General features: G+C 32.7%; 1 long non-coding RNA gene across 1 annotated transcript; it reads left to right on the top strand.

Annotated features, from left to right (window-relative positions):
• Nucleotides 1-8710: 8710 nt before the first annotated feature.
• LOC139507831 (uncharacterized) lies at nt 8711-10192 on the top strand. The gene is made up of 3 exons (XR_011660874.1): nt 8711-8766; nt 9636-9744; nt 10128-10192. It is a non-coding gene; the product is annotated as an uncharacterized lncRNA (long non-coding RNA).
• The last annotated feature ends 5473 nt before the right edge of the window (nt 10193-15665 follow it).

The raw sequence follows: 15665 nt of genomic DNA, 5'->3' as shown, positions 1-15665 counted from the left end.
AGTAGAAATATCCACTACTACACCTTATTCATTCCTGTTCGTCATTTCAAAAAGATTTGAATGATATACAGGGTCAATCTCCTAGGCGTCACATATTCATATCACTTTACTAGACCAATTCAATGTGTACTGAACTTTGCCCAATGGCAAGCGACTATAGGAGTGACGAATTAAGGGAACATTGCTAAAAAAACATATATAAATTTCCTGTTTACAAAACTTTTGAATTTTTCTAAACACTAAGGATTTTCTTATCCCAGGCATAGATTACCTTAGCCATATTTGGCACAACTTTTTGGAATTTTGGATCCTCAATGCTCTACAACTTTGTACTTGTTTGGCTTTATAAATATTTTGACATGAGCGTCACTGATTAGTCTTATGTAGACGAAACGCGCGTCTGGCGTACTAAATTATAATCCTGGTACCTTTGATAACTATTGACTAATTTGCCTTACTAAATAATTCATTAAATAAAGAAACATGTACAATAAATGTTTAATATAAAAAAGAAGATGTGGTATGATTGCTTATGAGAAAACTGTCAACAAGAGACCAAAATGACACAGACATTAACAATTAAAGGTAACCGTACGGCCTTAAACAATGAGCAAAGCCCATACCGCATAGTCAGCTATAATAGGCCCCGATAAGACAATGTTAAACAATTCAAACGAGAAAACTCACGGCCCTATTTATATTAAAAAAATGAACGAAAAACACATATGTAACACATAAACAAACGACAACCACTGAATTACCACTTCCGACTTCGAACAGGCACATACTTTAATAATGTGGAGGGGCTAAACATGTTAGCGGGATTCCAACCCTCTCCCTAACCTTGGAAAGTGGTATAACAGTACAACATAAGAACGAATCTGTTGAAAAAGGATTAACTCATCAGATGGACAAAAATACAAGAGGACGTGGCCGGGTACTTGTACATCCCGACAACAAAAGGACACTAGGAACAGATCTGAGAGTACTCGCAGTTATCTGACAGCTAGTGCAAAGCCACTAACAACTAATAAAAAAATATCATGCATCTAAGACTAAACTATCAATCCATACAAATCCAACATCCAATGGATTCAGTGTAAAGACGTCATAAATAGCCAGAGAACAAATGACCTTGTGCAATGCCAAGTTACAGGTATCGACAGATTGCATGTCTATATGTATATAACATACTGGTAATATTTAGTTTGCTTTTAATTTACTAATTACAAAATCAATATTTATACCAATAAAAACTATATTCAATGATCTTATTACAGTGTTGAATTGGTAACCTTTTAGAATAAGTTTATTTAAAGGAGCGATAAGTTTACATGGATCATTTAAAATTTCCGGGCACGGTTAACAACATTTCCGTAAAAATGAGGATGTGCTATCCCGTTTGAAATAAGCTTTCTACAAGTAAAACCAAACTTCAAAACCAAATCTTTATATCTATTAATGTTTTTTTTTTTCTTTCAAATCTTAAAAAATAAGTGACGCAATACAGTTTTCACGATCATGTTTGCCTGGGTGTTTAACTAACTGTCTTCAGAGCTTACAGTGCTTTGCTTTTTGGAAGTTTACACCATCCAAGGGCTGTATCAATTGATGTTTTTTTTTTTTAATAAAGAGTTGTATAGAAAAATGTAGCTTTTACAAAAAGCTTACCTAAATATTAACTAGTGGTAGCTAAGTGACAACGTAGTATACAATATTAGTGTTTAAATACATGTATCTTCTACCAAATATTCAAACCGGAAAATAAGAATAGGTATATAAGTCTAACAAAAACCTCTAGAAAAATTAGATAAATTACAAACATTTTATCTGTCTGTGTTCCACCTATCACTTTGAATAGACCTTATACGTATGTTTGCATTGTCAATAATTAGCACGACTGCAAATCAAAACTATGAGATGTAATAAATATTTCATGCTCAACTACCCGTATCTATGACATTGTTATTTTACACTTGTATTCCTTGTTTTTTGTTGTTGCAGAAATGGATAATTGGATGACAATACACATGAAACACATGGTAAGTCAAAGGAGGGAATTATTCTGTCAAAATAATAAGAATTATTCAGTAGAACGTACTCACTTGATATTGGCGACGCTAATGCAAAACAATAATTTAATTATGATAATATAAGATGAAATGACAAAATATAAGACAGTTGGACCATCTACATGCAGATATATTGAAATGAGATGTATGCAATTTGAACTGCGTACATAACGAAATAATGGATTTTGGCGTGTTTTATAGAAATATCACATCTAAAATGATTGAACAGAAATGAAATTAAGTAATGTGCACACTTTGGCTACTTTTCTACTAAATTGTAATATGTATTGCTTGACCCTTGGGTTTGTTCTTTCTTCTGAAGGTTATTCTTAAAAATTTAATTGATCTGTTTATGAAGGCGCCTATGTAACTTAATTTTGTGTTTTATTTTTATTATGAAATGCGCTGTGCAACTTGTACAAGATATATATCATTTATTCAAAATACGATGAAATACTGAAATAAAACGCAGTTTTATAACTTTCAGAGAAATGAATTGAAGGCGGAAATAAGAAACGGGAACATGGAATTGAAAGACTTGATGAACAGCTTTAATGCAGAAGAAATGAAAGCAGAAGTTACGAATGGCAACATGGAATTGAGAGCAATGTTGACAGATCTTATCAACAGTAAATGTTTTTGTCATTTTGTATCGCTTAATACTATATTCATTTCTTAACATTTCTCGTGAAATAAACCTTTGATATAAAAATAGAACTAAAGTTGTACAGAGAATCCACAACGCAACAGGCTATTGTTCAAAAGTTCATTGTAGTTATAGATACTAATGCTATAATTAGTTAATTACTTATGTTGTTGATATCGAATCTGTTTGATAATTTAATTGTTTTAACAGCAAATACCAAACGTGAGAACAGCGGACAAAAAGACAGCACGCAGACGGCTGACACAACATCAAATGAGGATGAAGATAGTCAATACATGCATTACCAAGGAAAGACTGAACACGAACACAGTGAGGATGATGATGCTGAAGAAGACAGCAGGGATCGTTGTGATATTCATGATGAGGAAGGTAAGGATGATAACACTGATAACGATGATGTAGAAATAGAAAAGAGCAGTAACATACAGATGCTGCAATTAAACAAGATAGTATTATATGTATCTATCTGTCATTGGTAAATTATATCGTTATATCCCAGCTAATGGAAAATGAAACGGCGTATGCGTTAAAGAGTCAAAAACCAAAAAACAGAAAAGAGTCCAACAATTTGACATCCCAAAAACGAGAACATACAGCACTGACATACAAGCTTCAATTGGCTCAAGCAATAAACATGCGTCCTAGTTCAGTGGAAAAGGTTGTCACATTAAACTCCGAAAAATATAGATGAACAAATTTAAAAAAACTCACTAAAGACTTTAAAAAACTGGCGGCCACTAACTTTCGACAGGCGCATATATGCAACGGGGTCAATGTGTATTATGAAATCTCCTCCCTCCTCTGTAGCATTTTATTAATTCACATAGAAATACGCATAGTAAAATCTCAGTTTAAAAGAATTTCGACTCGGATGTCAACATAGGTAAAAGAAGAAACTAAGTAGATTAATACATTAATTAATGAAGGACTAATAGTAGTTACTGACATGCCACATTCTGATTAGATTGAGGTTTTAAGTTAGGGATAGGGATATGTAAAGGTTAGGGTTCTTTCAAGAGAAAGAGTAAACGAATGTGGTTATTGATGGAAGAAGAATGTATGCGGCAACAATTGGAAAGAGGAAGGTAATTGTCACAATAAAAAGGAAAATTTATGTAAATAACCAAAATAGGTTTTTCAAACACTGTCAGAAGGTCTGTCTTTATACGACCACTTGAATTAAACAAAAGGTTGGTCGTATATTGGTATTACTTCGTCATCGTCGTCGTCGTCGTTGTCGTCGTCAGCGTCGTCTGAAGACAATTTTGTAACCATTAAAGGGAGGTTTGGATTGATTTTTGGGGTTATGGTCCCAATAATTAAGAATTAGAGGCTTAAAAGGGCGCCCAAATAATCATGTTTGTAGTTTCCACAATAAATTGTGTTGAAGTGTATGAATCTCTCTGAAATTATACCACAAGTTTTCATTTCATAAAATGATGGTTATGATTGACTTTGGGAAGTTATGGCTCAAATCATTTGGAAACTAGGGTCAAAACAAGGGGAATATAAGGGTTTTTCTGGTTAAAGGAAAATTGAGGCAAAAACCGTAATTCAAATATACTATGTTTGATACCTTTTACATAATGTATAAAGAAATTTTGTAATTTTAAGGTTTACAAGTTACTATTAAATTTATTATGATTAAGAAATATTGATTTTAGTCATTGTTTTGCATGTCATTTTCTATTTTTAGACTTATTTAAATGGTGAATTATGGTTGCAAATTCCAATAGCAATTTGGATATTCTGACCACACTTGAGGGGAAGAATGTTTTGTTTGGAAAAAGAGGGGGGGTGTAAAAAAAGAAATTTTGGGAGAGGGATGAAAAAGGGGACATTTTTTTGTTGAGGTTGTTTGGAACAACGGTAGGAGGTTAAAAATCTTTTGTAAAAAAAGGTTTGTGGTAAAAAAAAAAAAAATTTTGGGTGGGGTTGTTTGGTTGTTTGTGTGTGTTAAATGCTGATATAGGAATTCATTTTTTTGTTGTTTATGTGCGTTAAATGCTGATACAGGAATTTATTTTTAGATATTACTATTAAATTTTACTGTTCAAGAATTTCTTTTTTTAGCCATGACTATGATGTCATTTTCTATTTAATACTTTGATGATGTACTTAAAAATCGGGAATCGGGAATATTTGACAGCGTATAATTTCACCCATGAATTACCAAGCACACGAACAGTTTGTGTCGTAAAGTCATTATTATTTTATAAATATTTTGAGTGATAAAAACGTTAAATAATTGATATTTTTGTCAATAAAAAAATGTTATCGGTGTAATGTGTGCCTGTAAAAGGCTAAAATGACATTTCACCAAATTTCACCATTTCCCTGTCAAAATCTAGGGTTAAAGGGCAAAAGATTTTTTTTCCTTGTCGATGTTATTCAACTTTATCATCCTACAATGTAAACTTCCTTGTTTTAAGTCGTAATTCGTTATGTGAAATTTTCAGTTTTCTTAATCTGTTGACAGTTCTCAGTCTGTAATTTTCATCACAATGGTACATTTTGAAGTTGTCGTCAGCCAGATTAAAACGGCAATAAAGCATGTGTGTGTTTTGCCTGTTTAATTTCATTTATTCATATGTCTTGGAATATTTTCAACTGACAATTTCAGTCCTCATAAAAGACTGAAATCGTTATTACTTAAAAGGGATTGAAACTTTCAGTGCGGAAAAATTACTAAAAGTTTCAGTACTGCAAATTGACTGAAATGTTGAGAACACGTGAAAACAATACCAAAAACAGGGTATCGACAAGCATCACTGCACAAGTGCGCTAAAGCAATATGTAAACAATGTCTGTTCGAAGAATCCAATAAAACCTTCACAAAGAATTTCCATTCATAGCCTTCAACTCAAAATCACCAAACCTCAAACAAACTATAAAATCTTTCTTGTTCACGGGTAAAAGAAAACCATTTACGAAGTTTCCTCCTTTGTCGATACATGAGCCCTTTGAGAAAAAGGAAGGACATGGATGCAGCCTAATATTTTGACCCGATAAAAGAGGAACGAAAGATACCGGAAGGGCAGTCAAACCCATAAATGGAAAATAAACTGACAACGCCATGGCTAAAAATGAAAAAGACAAACAGATGAACAATTGACACAACATAGAAAACTAAAGAATAAAAACAACACGAACCCAACCAAAAACGAGGTGATCTCAGGTGTTTTGGAAGGGTAGGCAGATCCTGCTCCACATGTGGCACCCGTCATGTTGCTCATGTGATAACAAATCTGGTAAATAGTCTAATTCGGTAGGTCACATTCATGAAAGGGAAGGGGATTGTAGTTAAGGAAGGAACATATCCGATATCATTTCTGAAACGGTTATTTCATAACGGTCAACCAACTCGTGATGGCGTCCGTAAAATTTACGAAGGAATGACCTATATATTTTTTGGCTTTTTCTTTGAAGCTATATTTCAATTTTCATATTACAGTTTTGGACCAAGTGTCATAGACAGTTTTTTTTCATTTTCCGATAAAAATATTTGAACACCTCAATTTTTACTATCATTTCATTGAAAATGGTCCCTTTAACATACCGGTTTAAAGGTAATATTTTGTGCTTATATGGTCCGGGACCATCCGTTTTTTCGACCAATTTGATTCACTGTCTGTAAAGATTAAACAAAAATGGCACTTCTGACAGAAACTTTGAATAAGACCAAGCCACCTGAAATGGGCTTGGTTTGATGAAGGAATTTATTTTTTAGATATCACTATCAAATTTTGCTGAACAAGGTTTTCTAATTTTAGCCATGACTATGATGTAATTTTTTTATCTTATACTTTTAAGATGGATTTAAAAGAGTTGGGGATAGGGGTGGGTTAGGGTCCAATATTGTTTAAACGGTTCATATTTTTTTCAACATTTTTTCAAAGATCAAATTTATGAAAAGTTTCAAGAAGAGGTATTTTCAATTGCACAGTATTGCGCATTAAGTTTGTTAAATCTTTGACCACATTTAATTTTTGTCAGAAATCTTTAAAATATAATAGCAAACATGTGATCACACTCCAAATTCAGATAGTATCAAGATTGAATATTATGTTCAAATTTGCCCCTACTGTTCAGGGTTTTGACCACTGAGGTCGTATCAAGTGCGCTCAGCGAAGCATTGTATTATATATATTATTGTCATTTATATTAGGGGAGACTTGGTAACCGTAAGTCAGTTGAATGTTGTCATACCGCACGAAAAGGACATTTCACATTGCGTTTCTTATTTCTTAACTACTACACATTTCTTATTATACATAACCGAATTAACGTCTCCAACGATTGTTTATATAGAAAAGAGGACTCTGTGCCAATAAAGTTTGTTGAGGTTTGTCATACACTTTGATTACATACGTTTATGTTGTTATGTTGCATTACTTAATCGTGTATTTTTCGTCCGACAGGACATTTTCATGCCGAAAAAGGTGGTTGACCTGCATTTTCGGGACGCCTTGTGCTTCTGCACGATAATCAGCACATCAAAAAAGGAATCAGACTGAAGCGTTAGTGTACATAAATATCAGTTAAAGTGTACATTGATCGCTATACAATCACAGCTTTGGGTAAAACTGAATACGCCTTTCTTTTTATAAATGCATAAAAGTATTATGAATATGTTTGTCGTACACTGTAAGAAGTTCAGTCAATTGATATATTTTTATCGCAATTTATATTAGGGGAGACTTGGTAACCATAAGTCAATTGAATGTTATCATACACTGCGAAAAGGACAGTATACATTACTTGTTTTATTTATCCAACATAAGCCAAGTTGCATCTCAAACGATTATTTTTATAACAAATCGTTCATTTAAATTATGGACAACTGTGGTAAGTAATTCAGTTAAATGGTGCCATACTTTTATTACACGTAACCCTATTGGCGTCTTGGACGATTATTTGAAGATAAAAGAGGGATCTTATCAATAAAGTTTGTTGAGGTTTGTCATACACTGTAAACAGATCAGGTTATTTTGCATTACTTCCTCGTGTATTTATTGTCCGGAGGGAAATTATATCACCTTCACATATACACACATATTTTGCATATGTTACACACGAAGTTTAATATCGGCTTAAAATGCGTTTCACTTAATATGTAATATATCACTTTTTGTATTGCAACGCTAATGTGAATCCGAAGAACCGCATCAATTATCAAATTAATTTTCAAACTGATAAGACCATCATACCTAGGCCAAAAATAACCACGTTGACAGTCCCTTTGGGTATTTTTCGACCCTATTTGACATTTATTGAAATTGTTTTGTACATATATTTTAACAAAATCAGTCTCGACGTTCCACGAAACTTGACATGTTCATGCGTCTACAACGAGGTTCGTAAATGTATTGCTTTTTATAGTGTTTAGACCTGTGATGTGTTACAAATTGTGTTGTCACGGCTATAATATGTCATACATATACTTTAAAGAATAAGTTGAAATAATGTTAATATGAATGAATTTAGATAATATTCAAGAGATGGCACAAACTCAGATAATAGGTCCTGATGAACAAAATGAAAGTTATGAAGAAGACTATACAGATGATAACGATGAAAGTAAAATTTCATTGGAAACTTGTAGGCTTCACGTATGTATTGTTTGTGTATATCTGAGAGAAACACGGATATTCTTTAAATCTATTTATACAGTTTAGAACATCAAGCCTTGATAATAATAACATAATTATTGAGAATTTCAATTAAAAATGTCTAACAGATCATATTATTTATCTTAATATGAGCAAAGAAAATGTTGTCTACTGTCTTTTAATTATCAGTTGGAGAGGCAAACATTCCTCTTAATGTTCTGTTATTGGATGCATAACCTGTGCAATGTAATGTATGCTCTTATATATTGAAAATGTTAATAATATTGCGAATGTAAATTCACTGATTCATTCTTATTCTTCTGTTTCCAATATACCTGATTGATTTTCTTTTGTTTCAGTACCTGACTTGTAAAGAACAACTTTATGAAATAATTAACTGCCAAGACATTTCATGGTAACGTATCTTTATTTAACGATTTTTTTCCTTAAAATATTTTATAAAAAAAAAAAAATTGCTCAAGACAAACAAAATTGGTCCCATCAATTGAAAAAAATTGGCTGTACAGAAATGTTTTTTTTTTTTTTGTGGTGGTCGACACCATTAACAGAGTTGAATAAATATTTTCTCTAATTTTTGTGCTATTTTCACATTTCCTGACCGGTGTGAGAAAAATATTTCTCCTCACTAGTGAAAAATCTGTTCTCGGCAAATGATTAGTCAAAATTTGATTATGACGTCAAAATGTTTTGTTTTCTTCTCAATTTTCCTATTGTGACGTCATGAAAAAAGGCGACCTTGCCTGATGACGTCGCATATAAAGAGCACAATTTTCTGAAAATCTTTGAAAAAGAACGATAAAAAGCATCAGAGAAACAGATTCCGACACTATAACTCGTGTATTACGATATTTCTCCACTCTCGACAGTTAAATTTTATTATTTAAAGGGCTCGGCAAGCCTCGCGCTTTAAATAATAAAATTTAACTGTCTCGAGTGGAGAAATATCGTAATACACTTGTTGCAGAGTAAGAATCTATATGTCACCATTTGATACAAAAGAAAGATACTACCAAGTATGTATCCCCTCGACAACATGTCGAGGCGGTTATTCATTAATCTGCATTCGCTGTTGCATGTTTTCGTCTGTCCATTATTTCATTCTTTCAATCAGAATGTAAGCGGACCTGTCAATACGATTTTCGTTGATATAAAACATTCTTATAATGTTCGAGTTAGTATTTCATATTGAACGAACAACACAACAAGAACAATTTCGGTCTATTTCAATTGATATGCGATCGTTTGTTTAAATTTGTCTTCCAGTGAACGTGAAAACCATGCTAGACATCATGATTTTATAACCAATCCCCTGAACATTTACCAGCGGGAGAGAGTGACGGTCGGCTTTGGAATGAATGTGATCAAGCAGAGGGTTCGTAAAGTTATATGTTGTGACTGGTGTTATTTTTTTTTTAATTTCCATACCAAATATGGAATCACACAAACAATCGGTCACATGTGTCATGTGAACTTTTATGAAAAATAGATTTACAAAATTACACAACGAAAGTAAAATAACATATAAACGGAACATCATGCTGGAACTTTGTTACTGCATCACCACCTAACTATGCATTGTGATTAACTGTTGTTGTACACATGTCACTTTTAATCTTTTTTTAAACAACATTTTTTTTCCAGTCTTATTTCAAAGATATGTTTAACTCAAATCATAAGGATACGTAACTAAATGTCATTTTAAAATGGTGTCCTCATTGTTCATTAATGGCTGTTCTTTTTTTTTTTAATATCTAGGCCATGGAGTATGTACATGATAATTTGTTCAATGATCTGCTGTGTAATACAGGACGGGATCCAAAGTGAGTTTATTGATAGAATAATTAGATTTAAAATATATATTTCTAAGAATTGATATACTGATTCTTTTATTTAGTTGTAACACAACAATCTAAATATTTACGCTCTGATGGTTCTCCGTTCTTATTCCTTGCGTCTCATTATGTTTTTGATCATTTGTTTAATATATTTCACGAAGAGCCTTAAATCAAATTGTGTCTTCCGAATTACATACCATTTAGAATTGTACATTTCATGATAGATACTTTTCACATAAAAAAACAAAGTTTATAAAGTATTCAGTATATATTTGTCATTGCGTGTCTTTTTCATTATCTATTTCTTTTCAGATCCAATCATGAAAATCGAAGTAATAACTATCAAGTCTTCAAATTACATATCATATAGTATTGCTCATTTCGTGATAGAACACAACAAATAATTAGAATACTGATTTTAGATCTGAAACCAATTAGAGGCTTGTTCAAGTTATACAGAAAACAAAATGCAATTTATCTTATGGGTTTCATCTTAAGATTATTGTAAAAATAATATATTTTAAACAACAATCATTTCCGACCTAAAATCGGCAACAGTAGCATCATATATCATGCTTGTTTTCAATTTTGAGTTTTCAGACATCCATACACTAATCCAGGACATGCAACGATTTTTAGAATGGACAACAAACAATTGAATCAAACATTTAAAGTGTACAGGTAAATACCTTAAGTAATATTCAAAATTGATAATAAAGAAAACTGTCTTTTAACTGGTTGTACCACTATAGTGTTGTTTTTTTTTATGTTTGGCAATTTGGCATATGAAATGGCCTACAGGATACTTATTTAATACCTTAAGGAAATACATACATCATTCTTGTTCTTGAGAACTTCTCATGACAACACATGACCATTCCTTGTGATATGCGTTTTATTGCAAAACTATGTTTAACCTTAAGAGTGATTATGAGAAAAACACAAAATACGGTAAACAACATGAAAACTGTCCCTCAATATAAGACTTAATAGTAGAAATCAGATTTATCTAACAATTTACTGAATAAAAGTTTCCGTTTAACAACATGAGATGCATAAACCAAAACAGTAATGGACTTATTGAGTTACACGAGTTCTCAAGCTACTTTTTAAACTTAATAAACAAAAACAGTTAACTTTAAACTTGTAACTTGCCTATTATTGTGTATACACGCTGATAAAATGCATAACCCCGAAAAAAGTATTACACGAAGTTAATATATTAGTACATGCTAAAATGAAATGTTTAGTATATAGGTAAATGTGTTAATATTTGTATACAATTTTTCTTTTCAGATTGGCTTCCCAATATCTGACTTATGTGCTTGTCAAGGAAATGATAATAGGAATCCACATTGCCGGAAACTACTTACCTTATAAGTTAATTAATGCAATCTGCCAGGATACTGAAAAAAATTTGACAACTGAAAACAGAAAGCGAAGAAAATAGATTGTAAACCAAGAATGATGTTCGCTATTGTTATTTTGTGAATGAATATAATTATGTTATAGTTGATGAGGAATTGATTTCTGTTTAAAAAGAGTTTAAAAGTTAACATGTATTTTGATTGTAAGTTTAAATTCGTTTTTGTTCAATAGACAAATTATATTGCCATCAGTTCTAGCAAATGAAGTATTACTCAAAAAAGAAGATGCTACTGTTTTATTAAAGTTTCAATTAATTTTGCAGCAAGTAGGGAACAAAATATTGCTAGGTTCAATACTAATAGCTTTCCTTTTTTACAAACGGTTAGATCTTCCATATTTGACATTTATTTCCAATATAAACTAAGGCTCATGGACACATATCCTGCATTTAGATGAATGATCATTGATGATTTAATTAGCCCATCATTTTGTTTAAATATCATCCTTGTCCTTTCACCATCCCCTCTGATGATTACAATGATAATAAACAAATGTTCAAACCAAAGGTTGAAATATTATGTTAAACACGTATCTTTGTTGCCTTATCATATGTAAAAATAAATTTATATATATGTAAAATAAAAGTCATTTCATTGTTATTGATCAATTTGTGTATTTTGTATTTAAGCAATGACACAGATGTTTGAATTGTTTTACATTGTCATTTCGGGGCCTTTTATAGCTGACTATTACGTACGGTTAACTATATTTGTTAATTTCTGTGTCATTTTGGTCTCTTGTGGACAGTTTTGGTTAGTGTTAGGGTTAGGGTTAGGGTTAGGGTTAGAGTTAGGGTAGTGTACTTTGACAAGGGTTAGTGAGGTGCCCTTTTTCACTTCTGCGCATGTCTGCCCTTTTTTGTGACTATGCATGCGTCAGAATTTCCAAAAATATTTCTAAGTACAGAGTATGAAAAGTGCCTTTGACTTTAAACAGATGTAGAATGGATTTGAATAGAGATATTTTCATAAAGTTAACTGTTCCTAACAGATGGAAAGGCGATCTAGAGGATGAAAACTTATTGGTATCACTGAAGTGTACGGCCGCACTTTCCGACCTCTCTGAAGAAACGTTTGTGCGAGAGTGAAGCCTAACCCCGAAATTATCCCAACTATCAAACTGCAGAAAAAAGACTTACGGTCTTCGCAACGGGGTTAATTGTCAAAAAGTACTACCTGTTACGGGGCTGATTTTTTATGTTCAAGCCGATCGAAGCATAGGATCATGTTTAACTATTGAAAAGATCGCTTATAAAAAGTAACAAAAACAATAACCTGACCCCCATTCTTCCAAAACTCTTTTTTTTAAGAAGTTCGTGGAAACACTTTATACGAAAATCCAATCGTTTCCCTCCTAGACTTACCCGTTCCGAGATAAAGTAAGGCCTCCAAATCAACAATTTTAACACATTTGGGGTTTGAATTAGGGTTAGTGTTTGGGTTAGGGTCAGGGTTTAGGTTAGGGTCAGGGTTAGGGTTTGGGTTAGGGTCAGGGTTAGGGTTTTGGTTCGGGTCAGGGTTTGAGTTAGGGTTTGACTTAGGGTTAGGGTTAGGGTTAGGGTTAGGGTTTGAGTTAGGGTCAAGGTCAGGGTTTGGGTTAGAGTTAAGGTAGTGTACTTTGGCGAGGGTTAGTGAGGTGACCTATTTCACTTCTGTGCATGTCTGACCTTTTTTGTGACTGCGCATGCGTCAGAAATTTCCAAAAATATTTCTAAGTACAGAGTATGAAAAAAGTAAAAACACTCCGACGAAAATTCAAAAAGGAAAATCAAAAATTAAAAGGCAAAATCAAAAGTCCAAACACATCAAACGAATGGATAACAACTGTCATATTCTTGACTTGGTACAGGCGTTCTCTAATGTAGAAAATGGTGGCCTTTGACTTCAATCTTCAAACAGATGTAGAATGGAATTGAATAGAGATATTTTCTTAAAGTTAACTGTTCCTAAAAGATGGAAAGGCGATCTAGAGGATGAAAACGTATTGATATCATTTGAAGTGTACGGCTGCATTCGATGACGTCACTGATATTTGAAAGATTTGTTTAAATTTTTTTTTAACTATATTGATTTCCTCTTTGGAAGTGAGCCACACATTTTAAATTTTTACACACCTTATTCTGAGAGAGAGAAACGATGACAAATTCTTTTGGACGGTGTGAAATAGCCGGCGTATTTCTACTTTCATCGATTTTGTTCAAACACGTTTCATGTTGTTACTCAATTACCCCGCTAGATATACACGTCTTATATGCTCCAAACTTTTGCGCATTTTGTAACTGGTGTGATATTACCAACTGTTAAAAATGCTATATGGGTTTCTGACAATAACTTGAGTAGTTTCTGTATTTAATGCTGATTAAGAACATTCATGGTCATTGTATATTTGATGAATAGATGGAGCACATGGTTGTGTTGTACCATGAATAAGAAAAGTAAAACTAATGGTTGGCTTCCTTCAGATTGAAAACATAGAGACACTTATGTACTGTGGTATGTACAGGTAGGAATTAGCCCTTTAGTTCAAAATGGAGATATCAGAGGCGATAGATTTCTTCAATTGTTTAAGTAGATCAATTATTAATAATGGAGCTCAGAAGATCTTTGTTCCAAGGTGTATCTTGATGAGAAGTGTTGAATCTCATTTTTTGTCATAATGTCGGCCAAAAATACAACAAACTGTCAGGTAATACGTATTATCTTAAGATAAAATAATCACAGACCCCTTTAACATGCACTTACCATTTCGTGTTGTCTCCATGGTAACTAGATATTTAGGTGAGAGAAACATACAATAAGTTCTCCTTCTTGTTGTGTAATATTGACATTCATGTTTTTTAAGATTTTTACTAATTTACTGCTGATTCAGTTTGGTATGTTTGTATTAGAAATTTTCCCCCTTTTTAACAGCATGTACAAGTCTCATGAGATTGCTCTCTGCATTAATAAGAATACATTGTGATTTAAACAGTGATCACTCGAAAACATTGTACCAAGATATACTGGTAAATATTAAAATTCCTGGTACAATTTTAGCATGTGTTCCACCTTGCTATGCAAAATGTTTTAACCGACATTGATAGCAGGAGAAAACTCCAAAAAATGTATGCCATAAATTTCACCGACAATATATATGTCATTACATGTATACGCCAAATACCTTTTTTTTAAAGTTCACTCCTTTTTCTAAGGCGGGAGGAATGCGCACTGGTCGCTGAAGTAGAGATTGATAAATAACATGTTTTGTATCCGATTTTAATCTACAGTTTTTGCTTTACAACCAGTTCAAGAAAACGTTGGTTAACATCATAAATAAGGTCAATACAACGTACCAAAATACACGTTGGTCTAACATTTTCGAGTGTTTCGTATGTAAATAACAATGTCTGGGTATAAAACGCCATCACTAACTTCGGTGGAAGGAATTGGGGGTATAACATTTTAATGTGCTCCACTTGACATGTTTAGGACACGATAGCTATGCAACTCTTTTTACGGCCTTTTTAAACGGGAGGAGACCAAACTAAATGTCTGTGTTTAAACATATGACGGTTGTTTCCATTCGTTGTGCTGGTTAATGTTTTTGAGCGTTTGGTTTTGCCAGTTGATCATGAACTTTGCCCCGTTTATTTTTTTTTCTTCGGAGTTTAGTATTTGTTTAATCTTCTTTATTTCGTTTGAGACATGAATGAATACGAATTTCTGTTATATTTATCAATAACTTATGCCAATAATGAAATGCATCTTCCATTGGTGACCTTGAATTGTTTTGTACTGGTCGGGTTGTTGTCTCTTTGATGCAATCCCTGTTTCGATTTTCATTTCTACTAGATGTCTACATATTACTGCTAATAGAATAAAAATATCTGTTTTCAAGATCCATATCATATATTTTTTGCTACTAATTTTTTCATCTGTTCGGAAGAAGGAAGGTCTAGCGTTTAAAACTATTGCACGAAGAGGATTAAACAATCGACACGAAGTCTTATACTCGATCAGGTTAGTTAATATTTACTTTTATTATACTTCAG

The sequence above is a fragment of the Mytilus edulis genome, unplaced genomic scaffold, assembly GCF_963676685.1.
Source record: "Mytilus edulis unplaced genomic scaffold, xbMytEdul2.2 SCAFFOLD_590, whole genome shotgun sequence".
Taxonomy (NCBI): Eukaryota; Metazoa; Mollusca; class Bivalvia; order Mytilida; family Mytilidae; genus Mytilus; species Mytilus edulis.
Note: the sequence above shows the minus strand (reverse complement) of the source record. Positions and strands in the feature narration are given on the sequence as shown.